Source organism: Mauremys mutica, chromosome 2, assembly GCF_020497125.1.
Source record: "Mauremys mutica isolate MM-2020 ecotype Southern chromosome 2, ASM2049712v1, whole genome shotgun sequence".
Taxonomy (NCBI): Eukaryota; Metazoa; Chordata; order Testudines; family Geoemydidae; genus Mauremys; species Mauremys mutica.
The window spans coordinates 234,323,516-234,338,096 of record NC_059073.1 but is presented as its reverse complement, the minus strand read 5'-3'; the positions used below and the strand labels follow the sequence as shown (position 1 = coordinate 234,338,096).

Here is a 14,581-nt window from a genome sequence, read left to right as displayed (position 1 = left end):
GGAGCTGCTGGAAGCGGCACAGCAGGTAAACAAACCGGCCCGGCCCACAAGGGGCTTTCGCTAAACAAGTGGCGTCCCAAGTTTGGGAAACACTGCCTCGGTAAATAGGAACTGTAATGTTGCCCAGGGTCTTGCCTGACAGTGACTAGTATCAGACACTTCGGAGGAAGGTATATGAAACCCTGGACAATTACAGAGTAACATTTCCATAGGGGAAAATTCATCCTAGTCCCTGCCCCATCAGCTAGTGGTGGGTTTATGCTCTAATGCATGAGGGATTATCCCCTAGTTTATTTTATCTAGATGTTCTCATTCACATAAACAAAATCTTTCAATACTTCCTGAGTTTTTTTCTCAATGATATCTTGTGGCAATAAGTTCCACAGGTTCATTATATAAAAATGAATGCCTCCCTTTCTAGAATTTTAAGTTGGTTGCCTTTCAATTTCACTAAAAGAATACTTTTTCTTTATAATAAAAGGAGTGCATGGATTTCTCTCTTCCCTATACCATTTATTACACCTTTATGGCCTGGTCTACACTAGGACTTTAATTCGAATTTAGCAGCGGTAATTCGAACTAACCGCTCAACCGTCCACACCAGGAAGCCATTTAATTCGAACTAGAGGGCTCTTTAGTTCGAATTCGGTACTCCACCCCGACAGGTGGAGTAACGCTAAATTCGACATGGCTAGCTCGAATTAGGCTAGGTGTGGATGCAAATCGAACTTAGTAGCTCCGGGAGCTATCCCACAGTGCACCACTCTGTTGACGCTCTGGGCAGCAGTCCGAGCTTGGATTCTCTGACCAGCCACACAGGAAATGACCCGGGAAAATTTGAATTCATTTTCCTGTCTGGGCACTTTGAATCTGACGTCCTGGCTGGACATCGGGGCGAGCTCCGCAGCACCTGCAACGATGCAGAGCTCTCCAGCAGAGGAGTTCATGTTATCTGTGAATAGAAAGAGGGACCCAGCATAGACTGACTGGGAACTCTTCGATCTGATCGGTGTGTGGGGCGAGGAGTCTGTGCTTTTGGAGCTGTGCTCCAAAACACGGAATGCGAAGACCTACGAGAAGGTCTCCAAAGCCATGAGAGACAGAGGATACAGGCGGGATGCAACGCAGCGCCGCGTGAAAATCAAGGACCCCAGACAAGGCTACCAAAAAATCAAAGCGGCAAACGGACGCTACGGAGCCTGCCACCACTGCCCCACCAGTGACCGTGGACTCTGACGATGGGACAGTGTCGACGGCCAGTTCCTCGGTGATGTTCGCGGACGGGGAAGATGAGGAAGGGTTTGTGGAGGACGAGGCAGGCGACAGCGCTTACAACGCTGGTTTCCCCGACAGCCAGGATCTCTTCATCACCCTCACGGAGATCCCCTACCAACCCTCCCCGGCCGTTAACCCGGACCCTGAATCAGGGGAAGGAGCAGTCGGTAAGTGCTTTAAACATGTAAACTTTTATTCTTAATATTACAGGAATCTGAAGTATGTGAAAAGGAGGTCTCTATATATATGGGGATAGAACAGAAATCATCCTGGGAGATCTCCACGAAGCTCTCCAGGAGGGAATTGAAAAGCCTCCACAGGAGGTTCCTGGGGAGAGCTGCCTTACTGGGTGCTCCGTGGTAGCACACCTTTCCGCCCCAGGCTTTCATGAGGTACTCAGGGAGCATTGCCTCCCCGAGCATGGCTGCATAGGCCCCTGGTTTGTGCTGGCTTTCAGGCAGCATGCGCTCTCTATCTCCTTCAGTGACCGTCCTCAGGGTGATCTCGCTTGGAGACTCCTGCATCTAATTAGGGGAATTACTGTAATGTTACGCCTGGTCCAAAGTATTTTTAAAAAATCTCCAGACAGACGGCATAGCAGAGACTCAGCACGCTGCTTCGTGACAAGCATAACGGAAAGCCAAAGAATCAAATGGATGCTCATGGAGGGAGGGGGGACTGAGGACGCAAGGTATCCCACAGTTCCTGCTGTCTCCGAAAAGCATTTGCATTCTTGGCTGAGCTCCAAATGCTTCTAGGGTCAAACACAGTGTCCGCGGTGGGTCAGGGCATAGCTCGGCAATTTACGCACCCCCACCCACCCACTCCCAGAAGTGAAAGGGAAAACAATCCTCTATTGACTCTTTTACATGTCACCCAATCTTTACTGAATGCTGCAGATAGATGCGATGCTGCAGCACTCAACACCAATATCCTTGCTCCCCCCCCCACCATGGGTGGCTGACGGTACAATATGACTGATATCCATCGTCATCATCAGCCTATTGGCACATGGGGCAGTGCAAAAGGACTGGTAACCATGCCGACTAGCATCAGTGAGGTCGATCAAGGGCGCCTGCTCCTAATTTTTCCTGGTAGATGGTGCAGTATGGCTGGTAACCGTCCTCATCATAGCAACAGGGGGCTGAGCTCCATCAGCCCCCACCCTTCATGTGTAAAGAAAAGATTCAATTGCCCCTGGACTAGCAGAGGGATGCTGGGCTCCTCTCCTCCACACTCCTTAATGTCCTGTCTGGACTATCATAGCAGCTGGAGGCTGCCTTCCACTCATTTCTCACTAACAAGTCACTGTGTCTTATTCCTGCATTCTTTATTACTTCATCACACAAGTGGGGGGACAATGGTATGGTAGCCCAGGAAGGCTGTGGGAAGGCCGGAATGAACAGGTGGTGTTGTTGCAGGAGCACCCCTTGTGAATAGCATACAGCTCATAATTTCTGCAGGATCTGACACAGAGCAGCTGTGCTCTCTGGTTCTATGATACAGTGGTTCTCTAGTACACTTGCCCATATTCTAGGCAGGACTGATTCTATTTTTAGATACCAAAAAAGAGGGATTGACTCAGGGAGTCATTCCCAATTTTGGCTTTTGCGCCCCTGGCTGATCTCAGCCAGGGGCACTTATGACAGCAGCAAATGGTGCAGTGCAAAAGGACTGGTAACCATGATCATCTTATTACCAATTTATGGTATGGTAGATGGTACAGTATGGCTGGTAACCATCTCTGCTGTCATGCAAAAGCAAAAGCATGCTGCTGTGTAGCGCTGCTGGACTGCCTCTGTCAGCGGCATCTAGTACACATACGGTGACAGGCACAAAAGGCAAAACAGGCTCCATGGTTGCCACGCTGTGGCGTCTGCCAGGGCAATCCAGGGAAAACGGGCTCGAAATGATTGTCTGCCGTTGCTTTCCCGGAGGAAGGGATGACTGACGACATTTACCCAGAACCACCCGCGAAAATGGTTTTTGCCCCATCAGGCACTGGGATCTCAACCCAGAATTCACAGAGACAGACTAGACTGTGTTCACTGTTCGCAAAAATGTATCTTTGCAAGGAATTCACTCCCTTTTTCCCATCACACGGCTTCGACTGTCTCCAGACCTGCCACAGCATCACCCTCACAAAGGCTGGCAAAGATTAGGCAGCAAAAGAAAAAGACACGGGACGAGATGATCGCTGAAGTTATGGGGTGCTCCCGAGCCGAGGCAGACCAGCAGAGCCAGTGGAGGGAGACCCTCTCTCTGTACCAGCGCTCACACAGCGAACGGGAGGAGAGGTGGCGTGAGGAAGACAAGCAGGCGACTCAAACGCTGCTTGGACTAATGAGGGAGCAAACGGACACGCTCCGGCGCCTTGTGGATGTTCTGCAGGACCGCAGCCAGGAGGACAGAGCCCCCCCGCAGTGTATCTGCAACCGCCCTCCCCCGCCACAAAGTCCCATACCTCCCGTCACCCAAAGTAACCAGAAGGAGTGGCGCCAGGGGCCGTGAAAACGGTCACTGCACCCCAGCAGAGCGCTCAAGTACCCAAAAGCTCTCATACCCTAAGTTTTGAGAATTCCTTCCCTTCCTGACTCACCCAAGCCCCAATCCCAGTTTCATCCCCTGACTGTCTGGTTAATTATTAAAAATACTTTGCTGTTAATTACTGTTTCCATCATGCTTTTTTACACAACGCTGTGTTTGAAGGGGTGGGTGGGTGCGTGGGTGGGGAAGGGGGTAGGGTATTGCATAGGACAGTCACCTTTAGCAGGGTACAGAGACGGGGGCAGGATCAGCAGCAGGTCACACACACAGTGCAGTCAGTAGGCACCCTGGTCGGTATGGGACGTGGTTTGCAGGTTCTGTGTGGGTGGGGGGGTACGTGACTTTGTAGCGGGGGAGGGGAGTTACAGATCTCATGCAACGGTCCCTGTCCTGGACCACAGAGCCACGCAGCAGAGGAATCTGTATCCGTCCTCCCCCGCCACAAGGCCACATAGCCCCCGCACACAGAGTCCCAAAAAGGAGGGATGGCAGGCTCCGTTGAAACAACCAGTCCGGCACTGCAGAGCGCTCTGGGAGCAGGAGCCTGTCATTCCTCGAGTTTAGAGGTGGTCTTTACATCACCGCACACCCTACCCAGCACAGTCTGCGTCCCAGTTTCAACCCTTTAATGCAAAGTCATCAATAAAGAAACCTTTGTAAAGTTACAGTGGAAGATGTATTTTATTTTTAAACGTGTGTTGGAAGTGGGGGAAGCGGGGTAGACGGGGTATGTAACTGCAGATGCTAGTCATCAGTAACTTGGTAAAGAAACAGGGGCAGGTTCAGCTTCTCTGTAAAGAAACTGAACAGTCACAGGTCACGCTGCTCGCTGGTACTTGAAGAGTTCCTTGTCGCTGTGCAAGGCGCCTGCATAGGACTTCACGAGCCAGGGCATTAGCGGGTAGGCTGGGTCCCCGAGGATCACTATAGGTATCTGCACATCCCCAAGAGTTATTTTGTGGTCCGGGAAGAAACTACCTTCCTGCAGGCATCTAAACAGACCAGAGTTCCTGAGAACACGCGCGTCATGAACTTTGCCTGGCCACCCGACGTTGATGCTGGTAAAACGTCCCCCATGGTCCACCAGTGCTCACAGCACCATTGAAAAATAGCCCTATTTCTCAGCAGCTGACTGTGGAAGAGGTGGACGATAAGGTGCGAGGAGTTGACAACGGCCATAACTGCAGCGGGCTCCGTGCTCGCAGCGCTGTGGCGTCTGCACTGTCACTGAGCAGAAAAGTGCACGAACAGATTGCCCGCAGGCGCTTTCGGGGAGCGAGGGAGGGAGGGCGTGATTGACGGTTCAATTATGACAGTTACCCAAAACCATCCTCGACACATTTTTCCCCCAGCATGCATTGGGGGGAAATCCCAGAATTCCAATGGGCAGCGGGGAGTGCGGGAACTGTGGGATAGCTTCCCACAGTGCACCACTTCCAAAGTCGACGCTTGCCCCGTTACTGTGGACTCTCACAGTCGAATTAGTGTATTTAGTGTGGATACACAAATTCGACTTCATAAGGTCGATTCCACAAATTCGACTTAAGTTGATTCGAAATAGTCTTGTAGTGTAGACATACCCTTAGTGCATGATTAACAGAATCAGCAAAAAAGATGTGCTAACAATGCCACGGAGGAGCACTGGTCCACAGCACTTCAAAGCAAAGGCTTCAGAAATGGGAAACGTTGATGCAAACCTGACTGGAAGAGTGGGGGCAGAATCAACAAATGATACCCAACTGTGCTGTTGAAATCCACAGGAAAGAGAGAGCAAGAGAGAATATAGCAGAGCCAATATGATCGTGAAGGACCCGGGACATTCAGGATACAACAACATGTATACTCAGCAAGCAGTAATCTGGGACTGCCAGTCAGAGGCAGGCCTGACTTACATTCTACCCCAACTACCGCTCTCCTCAAGGGTCAAACACATCTAGGAGCTAGGGGATTTCAGTCTCATGTTAAGGTGCTAACATCCAGGAGTTAAAATTCTGCATAGATGGTATATTTAGAAAAAAATATTTTCAGTTATGAACAATTTACCCCATCTTTTAGCTTTATATCTATGGATTCAGTCAGTAACATGGAATTCAGGACACAGAAGGCTGCTTAAAGCATGGAACATTTTCTAGATAAATGAACCCTTCAACATCAGAATTTATATCTCCAAAGATAGGAGCCGAGAGAAAGTTTAAGGAGAATTGGATTTTAAGATGGACAGATGGTTCGATTGGAACAGATGAAACCTCACGGGTACACCGTTCTTTGGCCAGAATATAGCTACACACCCCATCATTCTCCATGTCACCATGGATCCTTCAACTGTTGGCATTTCCTCATTCCCTAGCCAGGAGGCAAGAGTAATTTGACTAGGAGTCTGGTCTCCACAAGCTTCCAGTGGACCCATAATCATCTCCAGAAAGAGGCAGATGATTACGGCTCCCATAGTCAAACTGGCCCAGAGATAGAGTGGGGTGGGGGCGGGAGCCAGTCTCTGTGGCCAGAATAAGTAAAGCACCTCCTGCCAGACAAGTGTCACCCGAATTGTCTTTTCCAAGTACCCTACTTAGGCCTGTCTGGGAAAGAGATAAAAGAAAACATACAAGAGAAGAACAGACTATTTGGGGGAATGCCTAGTACTTTGCTGTGCTCTGTCTGCCTGTAGAGCATTACAAGACCAAACTGATTATGCTAAAACCAGAATACCAATTGTGGTGCAATGTCTGGCTAGGATATACAAGAGCCTTTGGGTGCCAAAACTGTTTTAGTGAGCTTTTCCATGAGTGCTGGTAGACATGATTATCCAATTGTCCACTTCTAGATTGACACTTCCTGTCTGCGAAAAAATTACCAGAGCCACTGAGATACTCCACTGAAGCATTCATCCCCTCCTTGTTGCCCCAGAGATCTAGAACAGATAGACAAAGCCAGAAAGGAGTAACCATGAATAGATACAGTTTGACTATGGGAGCAGCAAAGAATTCTTATCAGCCTTCCACAGTAGCAGTTGCTAAATCAGACACCACTGAACTATTCAGGACCTTGAATCACTTTTATAAGCCCAGTGTGCCTCTACTCAATTCCAGTACCTAGTTCTTCTCAATGTGAGATGGTATCAGTTTATTTTTCAGCTAAAGTCACCTACATTTAAGACAATATTTCAGGATACCAAGTACCATACAAATGCAGGCCTGGCCACACAATTTCCCTATCTGAATTGGGCCCATTCACACCAGAAAAAGGCCCAGAAGCACAGCAGTAAAACTGAACAATGAACTAAAACTCTGATCTATGCACTTCTTAACAAAATGAGGCAAGTGCACTAGCTCCGTTAGGAAGGAAATTACTTTCTCTCAACTTCTAAGGCATGCAAGCAGTTGTCCAGGACTTAAATCACTGCTCAGTGTAACAGATGATGCACTTGCCTCTACAAAATCAAAACTCTTATCTGTGGCAGTCCCACAGGGATCCATCATCTCCCCACATCCCATTCCATCTATGTGAAGCCTTGAGGAGGGATTGTGAAACAGCCTGGTCTAAAATGTCTGCAAAATGCAGATCGTACCGACTTGTAATTCAGAAGCAAACAGTACCATTCTCCTGCTATCAAAAGGTTTGGCTGAGATCAGCCCCCAAAAGAGGAGCAGCTAGATTAAGCTAATCTTGGAAAGACTGAGGTGATTTGGGATAGAGAAACATTTTGAAGAATCTGTTCTCTCTCACATATAACCCTCAGTTGAAGACATTTGTCTGCAGAGTGTTAAACAGTCAACACCCGTTTTGTTCCCTCAGAACAGTGTTTCTCAAACTTGGGACGCTGCTTGTTTAGGGAAAGCCCATGGCGGGCTGGGATGGTCTGTTTACCTGCCGCATCCGCAGGTTCGGCCGACTGTATCTCCCACTGGCCGCGGTTCGCTGCTCCAGGCCAATGGGAGCTGCTGGAAGCGGCACAGCAGGTAAACAAACCGGCCCGGCCCACAAGGGGCTTTCGCTAAACAAGTGGCGTCCCAAGTTTGGGAAACACTGCCTCGGTAAATAGGAACTGTAATGTTGCCCAGGGTCTTGCCTGACAGTGACTAGTATCAGACACTTCGGAGGAAGGTATATGAAACCCTGGACAATTACAGAGTAACATTTCCATAGGGGAAAATTCATCCTAGTCCCTGCCCCATCAGCTAGTGGTGGGTTTATGCTCTAATGCATGAGGGATTATCCCCTAGTTTATTTTATCTAGATGTTCTCATTCACATAAACAAAATCTTTCAATACTTCCTGAGTTTTTTTCTCAATGATATCTTGTGGCAATAAGTTCCACAGGTTCATTATATAAAAATGAATGCCTCCCTTTCTAGAATTTTAAGTTGGTTGCCTTTCAATTTCACTAAAAGAATACTTTTTCTTTATAATAAAAGGAGTGCATGGATTTCTCTCTTCCCTATACCATTTATTACACCTTTATGGCCTGGTCTACACTAGGACTTTAATTCGAATTTAGCAGCGGTAATTCGAACTAACCGCTCAACCGTCCACACCAGGAAGCCATTTAATTCGAACTAGAGGGCTCTTTAGTTCGAATTCGGTACTCCACCCCGACAGGTGGAGTAACGCTAAATTCGACATGGCTAGCTCGAATTAGGCTAGGTGTGGATGCAAATCGAACTTAGTAGCTCCGGGAGCTATCCCACAGTGCACCACTCTGTTGACGCTCTGGGCAGCAGTCCGAGCTTGGATTCTCTGACCAGCCACACAGGAAATGACCCGGGAAAATTTGAATTCATTTTCCTGTCTGGGCACTTTGAATCTGACGTCCTGGCTGGACATCGGGGCGAGCTCCGCAGCACCTGCAACGATGCAGAGCTCTCCAGCAGAGGAGTTCATGTTATCTGTGAATAGAAAGAGGGACCCAGCATAGACTGACTGGGAACTCTTCGATCTGATCGGTGTGTGGGGCGAGGAGTCTGTGCTTTTGGAGCTGTGCTCCAAAACACGGAATGCGAAGACCTACGAGAAGGTCTCCAAAGCCATGAGAGACAGAGGATACAGGCGGGATGCAACGCAGCGCCGCGTGAAAATCAAGGACCCCAGACAAGGCTACCAAAAAATCAAAGCGGCAAACGGACGCTACGGAGCCTGCCACCACTGCCCCACCAGTGACCGTGGACTCTGACGATGGGACAGTGTCGACGGCCAGTTCCTCGGTGATGTTCGCGGACGGGGAAGATGAGGAAGGGTTTGTGGAGGACGAGGCAGGCGACAGCGCTTACAACGCTGGTTTCCCCGACAGCCAGGATCTATTCATCACCGTCACGGAGATCCCCCAACAACCCTCCCCAGCCATTAACCCGGACCCTGAATCAGGGGAAGGAGCAGTCGGTAAGTGCTTTAACCATGTTAACTTTTATTCTTAATATAACAGGAATCTTAACTGTGTGAAAAGGAGGTCTGTCTAGATATGGGGATAGAACAGAAATCATCCTTGGAGATCTCCACGAAGCTCTCCTTGCGTTAATCGAAAAGCATTAGCAGGAGGTTCCTGGGGAGAGCTGCCTTATTGGGTGCTCCGTGGTAGCACAGTTTTCCGCGCAAGGCTTTCATGAGGTACTCAGGGAGCACTGCCTCCCCGAGCACGGCTGCATCGGGCCCTGGTTCATGCTAGCTTTCACACAGCATGCGCTCTCTATCTCCTTCAGTGACCCTCCTCAGGGTGATCTCGCTCAGAGACTCCTGCATCTAATTAGGGTAATTACTGTAATTTTACGCCTGGTCCAAAGTATTTTTAAAAAAATCTACGGACAGACGGCATAGCACAGACTCAGCACGCAGCTGCGTGACGAGCGTAACGGAAAGCCAAAGAATATAATGGACGCTCATGGAGGGAGGGGGGAATGAGGACGCAAGGTATCCCACAGTTCCTGCTGTCTCCGAAAAGTATTTGCATTCTTGGATGAGCTCCAAATGCTTCTAGGGTCAAACACAGTGTCTGCGGTGGGTCAGGGCATAGTTCGGCAATTTGCGCACACACCCCACCCACCACCAGAAGTGAAAACAATCCTCTGTTGACTCTTTTACATGTCACCCTATCTTTACTGAATGCTGCAGATAGACGCGATGGTGCAGCACTCAACACCAACATCCTTGCTCCCCCCACGCTATGGATGGCTGATGGTACAAAAAGATGGGTATCCGTCCTCAACATCAGCCTATTGGCACATGGGGCAGTGCAAAAGGTATGAGACTTTTAAAAAAAGGACTGGTAACCATGCGTACTAGCATCTGTGAGGTTGATCAAGGGCGCCTGGCCCTAATTTTTCATGGTAGATGGTGCAGTATGGCTGTTAACCGTCCTCATCATTGCAACAGGGGGCTGAGCTCCATCAGCCCCCACCCTTCCTGTGTAAAAAAAAGATTGAATTGCCCCTGGACTAGCAGAGGGATGATGGGCTCCTTCATCCACAGTAATTAATGTCCTGCCTGGACTATCATTGCAGCTGGAGGCTTCCTTCCACTCATTTCTCACAAACAAGTCACTGTGTCTTATTCCTGCATTCTTTATTACTTCATCACACAAGTGGTGGGACAATGGTATGGTAGCCCAGGAAGGCTGTGGGAAGGCCGGAATGAACAGGTCGTGTTGTTGCAGGAGCACCCCCTTGTGAATAGCATACAGCTCCAAATTTATGCAGGATCGGACACAGAGCAGCTGTGCTCTCTGGTTCTATGATACAGTGGTTCTCTAGTACACTTGCCCATAATCTAGGCAGGACTGATTCTATTTTTAGATACCAAAAAGGAGGGATTGACTCAGGGAGTCATTCCCAATTTTTGCTTTTGCGCCCCTGGCTGCTCGGCCAGGGGCACTTATGACAGCAGCAAATGGTGCAGTGCAAAAGGACAGGTAACCATGCCCATCTTATTACCATCTTATTACCAATTTATGGTATGGTAGATGGTACAATATGGCTGGTAACCATCTCAGCTGTCATGCAAAAGCAAAAGCATGCTGCTGTGTAGCGCTGCTGGCCCGCCTCTGTCAGCGGCATCTAGTACACATACGGTGACATACACAAAAGGCAAAACAGTGTCCATGGTTGCCACGCTATGGCGTATGCCAGGGCAATTCTGGGAAAACGGGCTTGAAATGATTGTCTGCCGTTGCTTTCCCGGAGGAAGTAATGATTGGTGACATTTACCCAGAATCCACCGCGAAAATGATTTGTGCCCCAGCAGGCACAGGGGTCTCAACCCAGAATTCACAGACACAGGCTAGACTCAGTTAATTGTTCGCAAAAATGTATCTTTGCAAGGAATTCACTCCCTGTTTCCCATCTCACAGCTTCCACTGTCTCCAGACCTGACACAGCATCCCCCTCGCAGAGGCTGGCAAAGATTAGGCGGCGAAAGAAAAAGACAAGGGACAAGATGTTCGAGGAACGTATGGGCTGCTACCTAGCAGAGGCGGACCAGCAGAGCCAGTGGAGGGAGACCGTCTCTCTGTGCCAGCGCTCACACAGCGAACGGGAGGAGAGGTGGCATGAGGAAGACAAGCAGGCGACTGAAACGCTGCTTGGACTAGTGAGGGAGCAAACTGACACGCTCAGGCGCCTTGTGGATGTTCTGCAGGACCGCAGGAGGACAGAGACACCCTGCAGTGTATCTGCAACCGCACTCCCCCCGCCACAAAGTCCCATACCCCCCTCCCCGAAAATAATCAGGAGGAGGGGCGGCCGGGGACGTGAATACTGTCACTGCACCACAGCACAGTGCTCAAGTACCCAAAAGCTCTCATACCCTACATTTGCCGAAGTCCTTCACTTCCAGACTCACAGTAGTCCCAATCCCAGTCCCATCCCCTAACTGTCTACTTAATTAATAAAAATGCTTTGCTGTTAATTACTGTTTCCGTTATGTTTTTTCAAAGAAGACTGTGTTTGAATGGGGGGCGTGGGGAAGGGGGTGGTTAATTGCATAGGACAGTCACCTTTCCCAGGGTACAGACACGGGGGCAGGATCAGCAGCGGGTCACACACACGGTGCAGTCAGTAGGCACCCTGGTTGGTATGGGAGGTGGTTTCCAGGATCTGTGTGGGCGGGGGAGATGTGACTTTGCAGCGGGGGAGGGCGGTTACAGATCTTATACAGCGGTCCTTGTCCTGGACCGCTGAGTCACGCAGCTGAGGAATCTGTATCCGTCCTCCTCCACCACAAGGTCACATATCCGCCCGCACACAGAATTCCATAAAGAGGGATGGCAGGCTCCGTTGAAAGAAGCATTCCGGCACTGCGGACCGCTCTAGGAGCAGGAGCCTGTCATTCCTTGAGTTTAGAGGCGGTCTTTACATCACCGCACACCCTACCCAGCACAGTCTGCGTCCCAGTTTCAACCCTTTCACGAAAAGTCATGAATAAAGAAACCTTTGTTAAGTAATAATGGGACATGTATTTTATTTTTACACGTGTGCTGGAAGTGGGGGTAACGGGGTGAACGGGGTATGTAACCGAAGAGGAGAGTCAACAGTAACTGGGTAAAGAAACAGGGGCAGGTTCAGCTTCTCTGTAAAGAAACTGAACAGTCACAGGTCACGCTGCTCGCTGCTCGCTGGTATTTGAAGAGTTCCTTGTCGCTGTCCCAGGCGCCTGTATAGGGCTTCATGAGCAAGTGCATTAGCGGGCAGGCTGGGTCCCCGAGGATGACTATAGGCATCTGCACATCCACAACAGTTATTTCATGGTCCGGGAAGAAACTACCTTCCTGCAGGCGTCTGAGCAGCCCACAGTTCCTGAAAACACACGCATCATGAACCTTGCCCGGCCACCCGACGTTGATGTTTGTAAAACGTCCCCTATGGTCCCCCAGTGCTTGCAGCACCATTGAAAAGTAGCCCAATTTCTCAGCAGCTGACTGTGGAAGAGGTGGACGATAAAGTGCGAGGAGGAGAAAACGGCGATGATCGCAGCGGGCTCCATGCTTGCAGTGCTGTGGCGTCCGCGCTGTCACTGACCAGAAAAGTGCACGAACAGATTGCCCGCAGGCGCTTTCAAGGAGGGAGGGAGGGAGGTTGTGATTGACGGTTCAATGACGACACTTACCCAAAACCACCCTCGACACATTTCTCCCCCCAGCAGGCATTGGGGGCTCTACCCAGCATTCCAAATAGCTTCCCACAGTGCACCGCTTCCAAAGTCGACGCTGGCCCCGTGAATGTGGACTCAGAAATTCGAATTAGTGTATTTAGTATGGATACACAAATTCGACTTCATAAGGTCGAATCCACAAATTCGAACTAAGTTGATTCGAAATAGTCTTGTAGTGTAGACAAGGCCTATGTCTTCACTCTAAATTAGAACAGTCCCAGTTTTTTCTAGTCTGACCCACATGGAAGTCTTTTCATAACTCATTTTTTTCACTCATCAATAGACCCCTTTTATTTCTGCTTTACTTGAGATAGGTCAACCTGGCCACTGTAAGGGTATAAAAAGGGATGACAGTTTCAGTATGTTCTATCCTATCCTTTGCTCGTGTTAAAAATAAAGTTTTTTTGGACTACTGCTATAAGCATGAGTGGATGTTTCCATTTAAATGTCCACATGAATGTCCACATCTCATTCTTGAGTAGCTGCAGCTAGTTTAGAACCCAACAACACGTATGAGTAATTAAAGTCATTCCTTCCAGCATGCATTACCTTTCATTTGTCAACGCTTTCATCTGACATTCTGCCATCCATTCACCTAGCTGTTAGGTCTTTAAGTCGTGGTTATGGGTAACCAATTGGTCTAGTTATATGAATTTTAATGAAAATGATTCCCTGTACTACAGATAGTTTTATATTTAATTTACAGAATTAAGTTGGAAGCCAATAAGAATTGCTCACCTGAGGGGACTGACATCACTACTCCTTTGGTGAGGAAATTTTCAAGTGTTTTCAAGAGGTTCATTCCCCCCTCCTCAAGAAATGAGAACACTTAATACATAGGGATCATCAATGTTTGCATTAGCCTACATTGTCTTTTTTCCTATCATTTTTTGAGAGCTTTAAAAAAATTAGCTGAAAGGACAAAAACAAGTGTCTAACAGCTCATTTCAATTATCTTTTGAACCACAGGATGCAGAGAAATATCCTGTTTGTTTTTAAAACACTACACAATACTTATGGCTCCATGAGTAACTGTGTGGGAGAGGAAGGAATAAGAAGTCAGCATCTGTAGGTTAGTGTTATTTCAGAATGTCTTGGAAAATTTTTTGGCAGAGACTCTCTCTTGGAGATTTAAGTCTACCTTATCCAAATCCTTATTGCACCAAGCAGCTGGAAGATAGATGGAAACAGCAGACAGGGTTATATTAATAATTGAGAAACCTCTCTTAACTGACTATTCTAAAGAGATACGGTTGTGAGTACAGCTTCAGGTTTTTCTTTCTGAAATGCAAGTGAGTGACTTTATCCTAGCAGAAGAACACAAGGGGTTATCCAGCTATACTCTGAGCACCCTGGATGCCTGTGTTATCAGGGAATGCTAGTTCAAAATGAATCACAATTCCAGGCATAAACCCAGTGCAAGAGTCAATGGTCTTGTCTGTGCAGGAGATTGTCTAGGAATGTCATCCTCTTTTCAGCTGCAGTTAAGTCTGTGGAGACGCATGCATGCATCTTTAGCCTACTAGAGAGACAGTTGCACAAAACTCTTTAGAAGTTTGCATGAAAAAACTCTTGAGCTGAACTTGTTTCACTGCTTTCCCACAAAATGGGCACATCTATTCTTTCT

At 48.4% G+C, this 14,581-nt stretch overlaps 1 protein-coding gene across 1 annotated transcript in view; it reads right to left on the bottom strand.

Annotated features, from left to right (window-relative positions):
* Nucleotides 1-14,581, bottom strand: part of FAM126A (family with sequence similarity 126 member A) — a 98,919-nt gene that overhangs the window by 39,379 nt on the left and 44,959 nt on the right. The window lies entirely within an intron of this gene.